This window comes from Mobula birostris, chromosome 4 (assembly GCF_030028105.1).
Source record: "Mobula birostris isolate sMobBir1 chromosome 4, sMobBir1.hap1, whole genome shotgun sequence".
NCBI classification, from domain to species: Eukaryota; Metazoa; Chordata; class Chondrichthyes; order Myliobatiformes; family Myliobatidae; genus Mobula; species Mobula birostris.
The window spans coordinates 61,277,825-61,293,144 of NC_092373.1; the positions used below are offsets into that span (position 1 = coordinate 61,277,825).

At 45.7% G+C, this 15,320-nt stretch overlaps 1 pseudogene; it reads right to left on the reverse strand.

The window, feature by feature from the left end:
- Window positions 1-1,880: 1,880 nt before the first annotated feature.
- LOC140197027 (uncharacterized) lies at window positions 1,881-14,230 on the reverse strand (annotated as a pseudogene).
- Window positions 14,231-15,320: the final 1,090 nt, after the last annotated feature.

Consider the following 15,320-nt stretch of genomic DNA (forward strand, 5'->3'; position numbering starts at 1 on the left):
TGGATAGACAGGGACTTGTTAGGGAGAGTCAATATGGCTTTGTGCGTGGTAGGTCATGTTTGACCAATCTATTGGAGTTTTTCGAGGAGGTTACCAGGAAAGTGGATGAAGGGAAGGCAGTGGATGTTACCTACATGGACTTCAGTAACGCCTTTGACAAGGTCCCGCATGGGAGGTTGGTTAGGAAAATTCAGTCGCTAGGTATACATGGAGAGGTGGTAAATTGGATTAGACATTAGCTCAGTGGAAGAAGCCAAAGAGTGATAGTAGAGAATTGCTTCTCAGAGTGGAGGCCTGTGATTTGTGGTGTGACACAGGGATCAGTGCTGGGTCCATTGTTGTTTGTCATCTATATCAATGATCTGGATGATAATGTGGTAAATTGGATCAGCAAATTTGCTGATGATACAAAGATTGGAGGTGTAGTGGACAGTGAGGAAGGTTTTCAAAGCTTGCAGAGGGACTTGGACCAGCTGGAAAAATGGGCTGAAAAATGGCAGATGGAATTTAATACAGACAAGTGTGAGGTACTGCACTTTGGAAGGACAAACCAAAGTAGAACATACAGGGTAAATGGTAAGGCACTGAGGAGTGCAGTAGAACAGAAGGATCTGGGAATACAGATACAAAATTCCCTAAAAGTGGCATCACAGGTAGATAGGGTCGTAAAGAGAGTTTTTGGTACATTGGACTTTATTAATCAAAGTATTGAGTATAAGAGCTGGAATGTTATGATGAGGTTGTATAAGGCATTGGTGAGGCCGAATCTCGAGTATTGTGTTTAGTTTTGGTCACCAAATTACAAGAAGGATATTAATAAGGTTGAAAGAGTGCAGAGAAGGTTTACAAGGATGTTGCCAGGACTTGAGAAACTCAGTTACAGAGAAAGGTTGAATAGGTTAGGACTTTATTCCCTGGATCGTAGAAGAATGAGGGGAGACTTGATAGAGGTATATAAAATTATGATGGGTATAGATAGAGTGAATGCAAGCAGGCTTTTTCCACTGCGGCAAGAGGAGAAAAAAACCAGAGGACATGGGTTAAGAGTGAGGGGGGAAAAGTTTAAAGGGAACATTGTGGGGGGCTTCTTCACATAGAGAGTGGTGGGAGTGTGGAATGAGCTGCCAGACGAGGTGGTAAATGCGCGTTCTTTTTTAACATTTAAGAATAAATTGGACAGATACATGGATGGGAGGTGTATGGAGGGATATGGTCCGTGTGCAGGTCAGTGGGACTAGGCAGAAAATGGTTCGGCACAGCCAAGAAGGGCCAAAAGGCCTGTTTCTGTGCTGTAGTTTTTCTATGGTTTCTATAGTTTCTATGTAACCAACAATTTGTACAACTCTAACATTACTTCCCTACTCCTATTCTCAAAGCTTCCATTAATGAAGCCAAGCATACCATACACTTCCTTCACCAAACTGTCCACTTGTGCCCCCACTTTCAACGTCAAGGTCAAGTTTATTGTCATATGCACAAGTGCATATATGCAGAGATGCAGTGAAAAACGTGCTTGCAGCAGCATCACAGGCCCATAGTAGGCACTTTTCAGGGAACTGTGAACTTGTATTCCAAATTCTTACTGTTCAATGTTACTCCCTAGGACCATCATATTTACTTTATATATCTTAGGTTGGTTTAGCTTTCCAAAATGCATCACTTCACACCTGTCTTTTTTAAATTCCGTCTGCCATTCCCTTACTCATTTCCTCAGTTTTATCTCTAGCCTGCTGTGTACATACATCTATTGATGCTTCTGGACACATCTTCAGTGATGTTGCTGGAATCATCGGGTGTTTCGGGTCTTTCAACATCATACAACCTCCTCCAGGTGACCCAGCCGGGGCTAATCAGACCCCAGCTTGTGTCCAGATGGCTAGCTACTTATGACTCCATGGCTCCCCTCTTTTGAGCCACAGCCATCTTGAGGCCCTCTCTGCCGCATCAGTGGTACTGCAGATGGCTCTCCTCTTCCTCTCTCCCTCAATGCCCAAAATGCTGAAGGATCTAACTAAAGAACGGGCTACGAATCCCCTACAACCTCCACTGGGAGAAACCTCGCTCTCCATCCAGCCTGCTGACAGTTGCTGACCAGTCCTGCGTACTTGGAGAGCTTCCTTTCAAAGGCCTCTTCCAAGCTATCTTCCCATGGGACTGTCAGCTCCAGCAGCACCACTTGCTTAGTGGACTCAGACACTAGGACAATGTCTGGTCGCAGGGTGGTGGCTGCGATATGGTTGGGGAACTTCAGCTGCCCTTCAAGGTCCACCAACAGCTGCCAGTCCCTTGCAGAGGTCAGGATGCCTGCAGATGTTCTTTTGGCAGGTATTGGCTGCTCCCCAGCTCTGACAAAGGCAATGGTCTGCTTGGAGGGTCGGAACCGCTTCGCCCACTCAACTCCTGCACTGACGGCTTCAGCGATGGTCTTCAGGACCTGATCATGCCTCCACCTGTACCGTCCCTCACCCAGTGCCCTTGCACAGCTGCTGAGGATGTGCTCCAGGGTTCCTCGCTTGGAGCACAGTGGGCACACAGATGACTCTGCCTTGCCCCATGTGTGCAGGTTTGATGGGCTTGGAAGCACATCGTACACTGCCTGGATGAGAAATTGGATGCGGTGTGGTTCGGCTTTCCAAAGATCAGCCCAGGTCACTTTCCTCTCAACTGCATTCTCCCATCTTGTCCAAGCTCCCTGTTGCTTCATTCCCACCGCCTTGCAGGCTCTCATCTCCTCCACTACTGCTCTCACCTCCTCCTGAACCAGACGGTGCCTTTCCTTCCCTCTGGTGTCCAGTTGGGCAGTTGGAAAGGATCCTAGCCCAGCTCAGCCTCGTGTGACCACTCCCACCAGCCTCCTGTGACGCAGCTTCGCCTCTGCCTCCTGAACAGCTTCCTCTGCCCTCCACTTCCTGCCAGTACTTATTGGATCCCTGCTCTAGCCAACTTCGGGTCACTTGAGTCCCTATACTGTAGCACTTCTCTGGCTCTTGTTACCTTGAATTCTTCCTCCAAGGATTTGAATGGCAGTTGCAGTTTGTTGTCATGTCCATAGAGTGCAATGCTGCTCAGGCTCTTTGGCAGCCCCAGCCATCTCCTGAGGTGGTTGCTAACCCTCCTCTCTAAGGTTTCGACTGTCGAGACCGGAACTGCATAGACGAGGAGGGGCCACAGGATTCTGGGAAGAATGCCATGCTGATATGCAGTAACCTTAGAAATTTGTCTTCATTGTCCACAATACAACTAACTTTGGTATCACCTGTGAACTGTAGAAATATGCAGATCTGCAATCTCCTAGACAATTCAAGTGGTCACCTAAAAACTTCTTGGATGCAGTCAGCAACCCAGCTTCAAAAACTTTCTCAAGGTGTGCATACCAGACACTTACAACTCCCTGTACGAAGTAGATGTCCCTCGTAGCACTTTGAAACCTACCCTAAATATGTGTCCTTTGGTTTTACCTAATTCTGAGACAGGAAAATGTTTCCTACAGTCTACCCTATCTATACTCATAATTTTATATACTGCTATAATAATCCCTCTTTCCATCATTTGCTCCAGTTGAAACAGATCTAGCTTCTCCTATTTCTCCTCATTGCTGAACTCTTCATCCCAGACAATATCTTGGTGAATCTCCCTCTCCACCTCCATTGATATCACATCTTTCCTTTGGTGTGCTGACCAGAAATGGATACAACTGAAACTTGACCAAAGTTTTAAAAGGTTGGAGCACAACCTCCTTACTTTTGCATTTGATGCTCCAGCCAATGATGGCCAGTATCCCACACCCTTACTTATCACATTATCTACATGTGTTTCCACTTTCAAGCATTAATGACGTACTCCAAGATCCCTCTATTCCACAGTACTTCCTGAGACATAGCTATTCATGGTATACAGAATGTCCTAGCCTCATTAGTACTCCAAAATACATCACTTCACATTTGCCTGTATTAAACACTATCTGCCATTTTCAGCCAATTTCACTGAATATATTTATATCTTTCGCCTCCTAAGGCTACCTTCCATGCTATCAACATCAAAGGAAAGATGGAATTAAGAGTAGGTAGCTTCCACAAACGAACAGACTACCACAGGGATCAGTCCTGGCACCTCCACTATTTAATGTTTACACAAATGAACAACCAACCTTTCCTAACACACGTAGGTCTATCTATGCAGATGACCTATGCATAGCAACACAAGCTAACTCCTTCCAAGAAGTTGAAGTACGACTTACAGCAGTTCTCGAAGCAATGAAGCTGTATTGTGAAAAATGTTCTCTGAACCCAAATCCATCAAAAACTCAAGTGTGTGCATTCCACCTGAGGAATTGAGAAGCAGCTCGGAAACTCAAGATCATCTGGTGTGGGAAGGAGCTCGAACACCATCCGACTCCAATTTACCTGGGCGTGACACTGGATAGGACGCTCTCATTTGCCACCCACATCCAAAAACTCTGAGGGAAAGTTGCCTCTCGCAATTCTCTCTTGAAAAAATTAGCAGGCACGAAATGGGGAGCTAATGCTCACACACTTAGATCAACTGCCCTAGCACTCTGCTATGCACCTGCAGAATACTGTGCACCTGTGTGGGGCAGATCAGCCCATGCGAAGAAAATAGACCCGTTGCTTAACGAAGCCCGCTGAATAATCACGGGCACTCTGCGCCCCACATCCATTAACATCATTTATAGACTTGCAGGCATTGCTCCCCCAGAGATCCGAAGACGCACTACAACAAAAATTGAAAAAGGTAAACAGAACTCGGATCCACGGCACCCACTACACCATCATGTGCCAGTTTCCAACGGCCTAAAATCGAGGAAAAGCTTTGCTACAGTGGAGGAACTGCCGCGCGGAACATCCCCCCAAACATACAGGATTGACCTCTGGCAACAAACAGAAGCCAGAACCCCACCAAACAATACAGTGCAAGACCGCACAGAAATGTTGCCAGACGGGGCACTGCTTGACAGACGGAAGTGGTGCACTCTCAACAGAGCAAGAGCGGGAGTTTGTAGGACGGGAGACAATATGGTGACGTGGGGTTTAAAGACCAACGAATCCTGTGAGTGTGACGAAAGGGTGCAGAACATTGAACACGTTCTGCGCAACTGCCCACTCTCACCTGATTTAACTGACGCTGACCTGCTCAACATCAAACAACACTAGAGTGGCTGGCTGTCTGGTGTGACAAGCTATGATAATGATGCTATCAACAACTCTGCAAATCTTTGTGACATTTGAAAACTTAGTGATCATGCCTGCCTCTTCCACATCCAAGTATTAATGTCCACTGCAAACATTGAGTGTCCCTAAACTGATCCTTGTGGGAATCAGAATCAGGTTTAATATCACTGGCATATGTCAGGAAATTTATTAACTTTGCAGCAGCTGTACAATGAAATGCATAGAGATAAAACAGTGAACCACAGTAAATATATATATATTAGTTAAATTAGATAAATGAATACAAAAATAGAAATAAAAAAATCGTGTTCATGAGTTCAATGCCCATTCAGAAATTGGATGGCAGAGGGAAAGCATGTCCTGGGTAATGGAAATCCTTAATGATGGACACTGCCTTTTTGCCTTTTTGAGGCACTGCTTCTTGAGTATGTCCTGGACACTATGAAGGCTATTGCCCATGATGGAGCTGACTAAGTTTACAGCTCTCTGCAGCTTATTTCGATCCTGTGCTGTAAACCGCTCCCCACCCCCATCCTCCCCATACCAGACTGTGATGCAGCCAGTTAGAACGCTCTCCATGGTATATCGCTAATCATCAACTTCCAATTACAAAAATTATCATCCTCTCTCCTATTACCAAACCAAGTTTGCCAAATTGCCCTGGATCTCATCAGTTAGACCTTTATCAATTAGCCTCCCATGTAGGACCTTGCCAAATGTTTTAATAAAGTCTAGGTAAATCACATCCACTACATTGCCCTCATTGATACACTTTGTTATCTCTTCAAATCAAATTGGTCTTTGTCAAAACTATGTTGGCTGTCTCTGATTAGTTCCCACCATTCCAAGTAATTATTAATCATCTCCCTATCTTTATTTCATCTTTCTGATATCTGCCTTTATATTGTTTCCCTATCGTTGACATCCAAAGCAAAGAGACCCCTTTTAAATTCTAATTCTAATCCTTTTTGTCAACCTTTTGAAGAGTCTAAGAAGTTTCATTGGAAAACATAACCTGTAAATTGATTGGACAAAGGCTTTGGTAGCATAGAAGTGCAAGAAATTAGGGAGAGAAGAGAGTGAGTGTCTTTTTGTGGGGGGAGGGAGATTGGGGTGGAGTTGGAATGATGGCATGTATTGTGGAGACAGAAATTCTGTAAATTTATAATAAAATGTAATTCAATTTCTAAAGAGTAGTGCTTTATGGTCAGGGGACAGTGGCCAGCAAAATTAGACAAATTATTGTTGAATACAGGTTTGATGGGGGTTGAACATTTGTATTATTTTAGTAATGACTGTTTAATTTCTGAAGTGATAAAGGTTTAAAATCAAAGCTGCTTTGCTACTTTGAGATAGACCTACTCTGCTATTGGGGTGCAAATTGATCTATGTAGAAAGGTCAATTAGCCCATCCATCCAAACTAACTTCCAGCAGAGTAATCTCATGAGCCCTTTATTCTTTTTACCCTAGAATTTATTCTCTCTCATATGTCCATCAATTTCCCTTTTGATTCTTTTACCACTTTAAGGGGTAAGGGTGTGCCAGCTTTATCTAACTATTGCAGTGTCTATATAGTGAAGCTGCAATATTGGGCTACTTGCATACTAAATAGCAACAACAGCCAGAGTTAAGCCATTTTACAACCAATGGATCAAATCAAAGGTCCTATCACTGCAAGGATAGTCCTGGAGAATGGCAGGAGGCAATTTCAAGAACATTTCCAGTGTAAGTGGAGGAATCAGATGCAACAAGTAATGTTTAAGAGGCAAGTAGTCAGGCACATAAACAGGAAGGGAATAGAGGGATAGTCTGAGATTAGGAATGAACACAGATAACCTGAAGTAGGCAACAGCAGCATGAACTGTTACCATCTAGAATTATTAAAGGCTAAAAGTTAATTCAAACAAATTATACTGCTGAACAAATAAAGTCACATTATAATTCCATGTATTTTAAATAAAGTAACATTCTTGTGTTGGTTAATGTTTGGTAGCACCCTGAACAGAAACTCAGTTATTAGTGAATTTTGGCAATGGTACCTTTAAAATTTATGTAAAAATAGCAACTCAGCAAAACTCCACTGCCTCTGGGAATTTGACAGTGCCAGCCTAGCATGTTTTTCAAGCTATTGAATGTCGTGCATATTATTCCAACGCAGTTTTATTTCACTTTTTTTTTGCATGTTACACCAAAGCATATTACATTTTTGGATTTAAAGGGAGCAGAAATTAAACCCTGGTGAGTTTAAAGTGTGCTTGAGAAACAGATGCAGGAAAGTTCCAGCTGATGAAGTAAGCTGACACATACAAGCAGTCTGGTCCCCAGCTTCAGCTGCACATCTATTCTCCGGCTACAAAACCTCCCCATGACCCTTGGCGTATCCAGTCCAAGCTCTGGCCATGCACTCAACCTACGTTCCCAGTAACATGAGTTGGTCTCATGCACCTGCAGAGTTTTGGGGAGGTGGTGCACTATCTAAGTAATTTCTCAGGTAAGGACATACTCGCACAGCTTTGTGGGCTGAAGGGCCTGTATTGTGCTGTAGGTTTTCTATGTTTTTAAATGAGCGAGCCAGATGCCAAACCATCAAGATTTATGAACAATCAACTACTGGATCATCAGAGTTTTAATGATAGATGGTAATGTGTAGTTAAAGTAGATAGAATAACATTGGATTCATCATTTCTATAAACATAATGACCATGGGGTGTGAAGCTTAATAGACTGCAAAAGTTAGGAGTTTAAAAGAATGGGTACCCCATGAAGAGGGGAAAGTTTATTCCTACGAGTTCTGGTGTCATCGGTAATCTCAACATTTATTATTCTCCCTTAGTTTCCTTGGGTGGTGATGAGCCACCTTCTGTAACTAGTGCCATCATTCATCAGGAAGATCTTTCCATAACACTGGTGCCTTAGGAAGGCAGCGTCCATTATTAAGGATCCTCGCCACCCAAGACATGCCCTCTTCACATTGTTTCCATCAGGTAGGAGGTACAGAAGCCTGAAGGCACACACTTGGTGATTCAGGAACAGCTTCTTCTGCTCTGCCATCCGATTCCTAAATGGACATTGAACCCATGAATACCACCTTGCTACTTTTTTATTTCTGTTTTTTTTTGTACTACCTAGTTTAACTTAACTATTTAATGGACATATATATACTTACTGTTCTTCTTTTCTCTATATTTATTTATCATGTATTGCATTGAATTTCTGCTGTAAAGTTAACAAATTTCACGACATATGCTGGTGATATTAAATCTGATTCTGATAATACTGTTGGAAGTTACAGGATGTGCACTCATCTGGGGAATCTAACTGAATAGTGGTCTCTGTATCCTTCCTACCAACTTATGCCACAGTGAAACCCTGATGACTTGACAGTTTTAGAACTTTGGTGGTGCTGGTCTAGCAGATTTCCTGGACAACTGAATGTTACTCCTATCAATATCCAAACACACTTTAATTGCATTTTAGTAGTATTATGTATTTCCAGTGAACCTGGTTAGCTTAAAGGAAAATGGAAATATATAAGCACTCTAGACTTCAACTGTAAAACTGTTTACCTGACTCCTGGTGTTCTGGACCCAAATACTAACTTTGGCCACATGTCATGTTATGCTCAGAACTAATGAATGAGCATCTATGTCATCTAAGTCAGAGATAGTAAGCCTGATTCTACTTCCTCTGAAATAGCAAACCTTCAGCATCTCCATACAATCGCATGCTGGATTATATGAGTTTTATTTTATATTATTGTGTTGAACTTCATTTGCCAACAGTGGCCTTCAGAATTGATTTGGATTCTCAACCCAGTACCACTAATCTAACATCACATCTAATTTCAACAGGTAGCCTTGATTGTTCCACTTATTCTGTTGAGATGCATTTCCTTGTTATTCTATCATCTACCCTTTGTATTTTTAACAATAATTTGCTGATTGAGGCTTTGTTAAAAGCAATGAATTACATTAGGGCTTGTAAATTTCTCTAACCAAAATTTTATGTCTGTTCTTATTTATTAGCTTGATCCATACTGATTTTTCCAGATTAAGTTCCTTTCCCAAAGATCTTATTTATTATCAGAACTAGTCCCTTTGCCTCCACCTTCAAACTTTACCCTGCCCCTCCCCCCTCCTTTTCCATTTTGACCATAGTTTTAAAAGATACTATTTGCAATAATTATTTCCAGATTTTGACCACCCTGCAACTATGTTTCAGGAATGGATACAAGATCAAGCCAATGTGTTACCAATTGTGCCATTATTTTATTTATCTTTTCAGCAATGTATTCAAATATACAGCCTTTAATCATATAGTTTTTTTCTCCTGACTTGCTCTTGGTTACTAATTTTTGAAATTAATATTTTAATGTCTAACCAAGGGAGGCAAAGGATAATTAGCCACTCTATTAACAAACAAATCTATTTCCCAATTGCATTACTTTTCTTCAAGATAAGTTCTGCCACCATTTTTATTCAGTAGTTGTAGAATACACCTTCTGGTGCTACTTGGACACGTCTTTGTCACAAAGAGGAGCATTGGGAATGGACCCAAATGCAGGACACAGACACTGAAGTAATAGGGACAGGACTAGGATGCAGGACCTGGGCTAGGACATGGACAAGAAACAGGGAACCCAGACAAGGAACTATGAACTAGGAGCCTGGGCTTGGGAAAGCAGGACCAGGACTAGGAACCATGAACTAGGAGCCTGTGCTTGGGAAAGCAGGACCAGGACTAGGAACCATGAACTAGGAGCCTGTGCTTGGACTCCGAGCCAGAGACGGGACAAGGACCCAGAACCTGGGTCTTGCCTTGGATTCGGACCCCAGAACTAGGCAAGGACATGACATGGCTACAGGATAGGACATGGCTGGGGCCCTGGGTCTTGGGGCTGCTAAATCAGAGGATGGAGTTCGGAAACAGACCGGGAACTGTACATCAACATAGAGCCGGGATTTATCCTTAGACAAGCCGGGACTCAACTTTATCTCCACATCAAGGTGGGAAAGGTCCATCCATCGGGTAATGGCAGAACGGCCGGACTTACCCAACAGAGGCAAAGACAAGACAAGACAGATCCCCCCGCAGGGCAATGGCAGAACAGCCTGACTTACTCCACAGAGGCAAGGACAAGAAGAGACAAACATCGAAGAACGACAGTCAGTTTCATCTCTGCATCGGGGTTGCTCCGAGTTGCAGTTACGGCCAGCCACCTCGGCTGGCTATGGAAACAGCTGGATCCCTACCTAGCTAGGAGTGGCTGATGGCCACTCAGCTGGCCCGGGAAACAGCCAAATCCATACTGCAAAGACAGCTCCGACTACCGACAGCAAGGCTCCATGAAGCGATGGTTCTCCAACATGGCCTAAAGATGGCAAGTGGCCACTCTAGCCTTCCACCAGCTGGATGCTCCCAGGGGATCTTGACAAGACAAACCAGCAGCCCATACTCGCCCCCAAGGCTACTTATATTCCAAGCCACAAGATGGGAGTCAGGTGCCTAGGATTAATGCAACCGAAAAAAGGGACAGCTGGAAGACCCGGAATCCCGAGTCCACGGACTGGACCATGAACTGGAATGCGGATTACACGGACCAGACCATGACAGTCTTCAGTGATGAACCTGGGGTCATAGGGTGTTTCAGGTCTCTAATGATCAAACAACCTCAACCAGGCGACCCAGCCGGGGGTGATCAGCCCCCGACCTGTGTCCAAGTGGCGCACTAATCCACAGAGCCCCCCTCCGGATCCACAGCCACTGCGAGGCCTTTTCAGCAGCCTCCAGAATGTTCTTGCTGGCTCTTCTGCACTGCAGTCCTTTAACTCCAAGGAGTTTTAGAGTCCGCTGTAATGAATGGCCAGCAAAGCCCCAGCACCCAACTTCGACTGGCTCACAGCGAGCTCTCCAGCCAACGCTCCAGCATTCTGCAATAAGATCTGTGTATTTAGCCCTCTTGCACTCGTTGGCCTCTTCAGTCTGGTCTTCCCAGGGGACAGTAAGTTCCAGCAGGACCACTGGCTTTGTAGACTCCAATATTAACACCATGTCCATGCAGAGCAGAGTGGCTGCGACGTTCTCTGGGAACTTGAGCTGTCTCCTTCGGTCGACTTGGAGCTGCCAGTCTCGTGCAGTGGCAAGAAGCCCTCCCAAGGAGCTAGGCCAATATTGAGCCTTCTCCCCTGCTCTAATAAAGGTGGTGGACTGTTTGGGAGCGTGCTGATTTTTGCTGTCTTGAATCGCTGTGCTGATTGCATCCGCCATAGACCTTAGGACTTGGTCATGGCGCCAGCGGTATCGCCCTTCCCCCAATGCCTTCGGGCAGCAACTTACAATATGCTCCAAGGTGCCCCTCTTCTGGCACAGTTGGCATGCTGGAGTGTTTGCCATGCCCCACCTGTGCAGGTTGGCTGGGCTTGGGAGAACGTCAGAGAATGATTGGATGAGAAACTTGATGTGCAGTGGTTCGGCTCTCCAGAGCTCTGTCCAGGTGGACTTGTGAGGCTCCGCATGCTCCCATCTAGTCCAGGCACCTTGTTTGTACGTGCCGGCCATCTTGCTGTATCATTCTTCCTCTACTTCTGCTTGTATCTCATCCTGAACCAGTTGACGCTTCTTTCCATGGGTTTTGTCGTAGCGTGGTTTGGAAAACAGCCCAGTACTGCCTGCCCCACTGCCACAGTGCCCACCAAGATGTTGTGCCACAGCCGTGCCTCCGCTCTGTCGACAGCTTCCTGTGCCTTCCACTTCCTTCCGGTCTTTACGCGGATTCCTGCCGTAGCGACTTTAACATCAGAGGAGTCTCAGTACATCATAACCTCCCTGGCTCAAGTGGCTTTGAACTCCTCTGATAGCCCGCTGATGGAGAGCTGCAGCTTGGTGAAATGCCTCTACAGGGCAATGCTGCTTAAGGTCCCGGGGGGACCTAATCACCTCTGGAGAAATAGACTGTTGGTCTTCTCCAGAGCCTCCACTGTTGACATTGGCACCTCGTAGACTAGAAGGGGCCAGAGTAGCTTTGGCAGGACTCAGTGTTGGTACATCCAGGCTTTGAATTTTCCTGGAAGCCCCGATTTGTCAATCGCGGTGAGCCAGGTTATCAAGTCGCTCCTGGTTTGTTGAAGTGCGGCTGTGTCCTTCAGAGAACTGTCGAAGATCTTGCCCAGGCTCTTGACTGGTTTTTCTGTCACCGTTGGAATCTGGATCCCTCCCAGCGTAAAGCGGAACTGGTCGGCTGCTCTTCCCTTCTTCAGGACCAGAGACCTGGACTTGGCTGGTTTAAAGCTCATCCTTGCCCATGAGATGAGCCATTGCAGCCCTTGAAGGAGCCATCTGCACCCAGGGATGGATGTTGCCATCACCGTCAGGTCGTCCATGAATGCTCTTATGGGGGGCAGCCGAGTACCAGATCTAGACATGGGGCCTCTACATTCCACCTCCTCTGACTTGACAATCATGTTCATGGCCAGTGAGAAGACTGACACCGAGATTGTGCAGTCAGTGATTATGCCCTTCTCCAGCCGATGCCAGGCGGATGTTAGTGACCCGGAGGAGACTCTCAACCTGAAGTTGCTGTAATAGTCCAGAACGAGGTTTCGGATCATCTCTGGAACATGGTGTCTTGTCAGTGCTGTTTCAACGAGCTTGTGTGGGATGGATCCATAGGCATTGATTAAGTCTAGCCAGAGCGCTGCAAGGTCTCCTCTGTTCTCTCTTGCCTCCTGGATCAGCTGGGTCACCACTCCTGTGTGCTCTATGCATCCAGGTAGTCCTGGGACACCCCCTTCTGTACTGAGGTGTCTATGTATCCATTCTTCAAGAGGACCTCAGTTAAACATTGGGCCACAATCTTGAAGAAGATCTTCCCTTCAACGCTGAGCAGCGAGACGATACGAAACTGCTGGATGTTGCTTGAATCTTCCTCTTTTGGCATCCAGACACCCTCCGCATGCCTCCACTGAGCAGCGACCTTTCCTCTCCACCAGATCACCTTTAAGATCTTCCAGAGTTGCACAAGGAGCCTTGGGCACTGCTTGTAGACTTTGTAAGGCACTCCGCTGGGGCCAGGGGCGGAACTTGCTCTTGCTGCTTTGACTGCTTCTTTGACCTCCTTCAGGGTGGGTTCAGAGATGTTGAATTGGATCACCAGTTCTGGAGGTGTCACCAGTGCCTAACACGGGCCGAGGTCCTGCTCTCTTGAGGTGTCACCGAAAGTGATACTGAGATGGTGGTTTATCTCCTCTACAGAATAAGTGAGGTGGCCACTTCGCTTCTGATCTAGTATCCTCTTGGTGAAGCCGATGGGATTGGCAATGAATGCACTGTGCTTTCAGGCCCTCTCCTTGCCCTTCCTTCGGTGCCACTCAGCCTGCCTGAGTGTGATGAGCCTCCTCCTTATGATATCTGTGAGGTCTGACAGGGCAGTCTTCTCCTCCTCCTTGGCCAACTTAAATTGGCACTTCAGAGATTTGAGTTCTTGTCTCAGCTGGCTGGCTTTCCGTTCCCGCCGGTTTGGTCTCGCTGGATTACTTATTCAATGCTTTTCCTTGACGCCAAACTGTTCTGAGCCTATGCCCATTTTGAGGGTGCACATAGTCCGGAGCTTCTGGTCAGCATCGCTCTTCGATATCGCCTCCAGAATCTTGTCTACATCCTCATCCAACTGGAACCAGTCCATCTTGTTAGCGGCAGGCCACTTCACCTGACACTGTTCCGACTTCCTGCTCACTGGGGGGACTTGTGCTGCTTGGAGGTTCCGGGCACTGTGAGGTGACTCCCAGCCTGGCTCCTTCTCCGTCTGACCAGCTTCTGTAGTCAGCACCACAGAACTTGTAGTACTAGCTACTGCTCCTGTGCGTTGCTTCACTTGTTCCCTCCTCAAGCAGGCCATCTTTGTCTGGTGGATCCTCAGACCTGTCAGGTTTTTGCACACCTTGCCACAGACACAGACTACACTCATAGTCGATTGTCCATTTGCTTGAGTCATTGCCAATAGGTCTGTCCCATCGGGATGCTCATCCTTCCCCCTCTCGGGCATCCCTGGGGGTATGTTTCAGAAGGGTTCTCCATAGCTTGTTTGGGTGCTCCCTCACAGGAGCTGCTGTTTGGGGTGCTAGCCCTTGCTGCCCCATTTGCCGTCTTTCCACGCAGTCTGCTGTCTCTCCAGCTGCCACCATTCTATTCACGGGTGTCATCTAGACTTTCCTGGTGGTCACTGACCGAGCCAGATGTGATAGTTGTAGAATACACCTTCTGGTGCTACTTGGACATGTCTTCAGTGATGAACCCGGGGTCATAGGGTGTTTCGGGTCTTTAATCATCAGACAACCTCGACCAGGTGACCCAGCCGGGGGTGATCAGCCCCAGACTCGTGTCCAAGTGGCGCACTAATCCACAGATCCCCCCTCCGGATCCACAGCCACCTCTAGGTCTCTTCAGCAGCCTCCAGAATGGTCTTAGAGAACATAACTTTAAAATTTTTCTGAGTTTATTCAAGAATGCAATGTTAATACCATGTGACCATAATTTCTCTACACCATGCCCCTGTTTGTCTCATTACCGTTTTTCCTTATCTGAACCTTATACATTAGTGCACAGTTGTTTGTACCAACACACAAAATCCTGGAAGAAATTAGCAGGCCAGGCAGAATCTAGGTAGAGAAATGAGCAGTTGACATTTCATCCAAGACCCTTAATTAAGTTGTTGTTTATAACCTGTTCCTTCCTGGTACAACTTGATCATCCTAACCGCAATTACTTTCCTGCAATGTTTCTTATTCTTTAGCATTCTGGATTTCTCTGCTCTGGGAGTCCCTACCCCCAGTACCTTATATTCGGTTTAAAGTCCTATCTACTTTGTAGCTAGGAGATACACTGAAAATCTGGTGTAGTCCAACCCCAAAGATTAACTTGCTCTTTTCATTATACTTATGCCGGTGCCCATGAATTGAAACCCCCATTCCATAACAATCTATGACCCATATGTCCATCTCTCTGAACCTTTTAATATCTCAATGATCCTTCTAACCTTGTGATAAATTACTGGTGGCTTAGTTTATACCCCAGATTACTACCTTTCGGGTATTTTTTTTTAATGTAGTATCTAGATTCACAAAATTCTTTCAGCA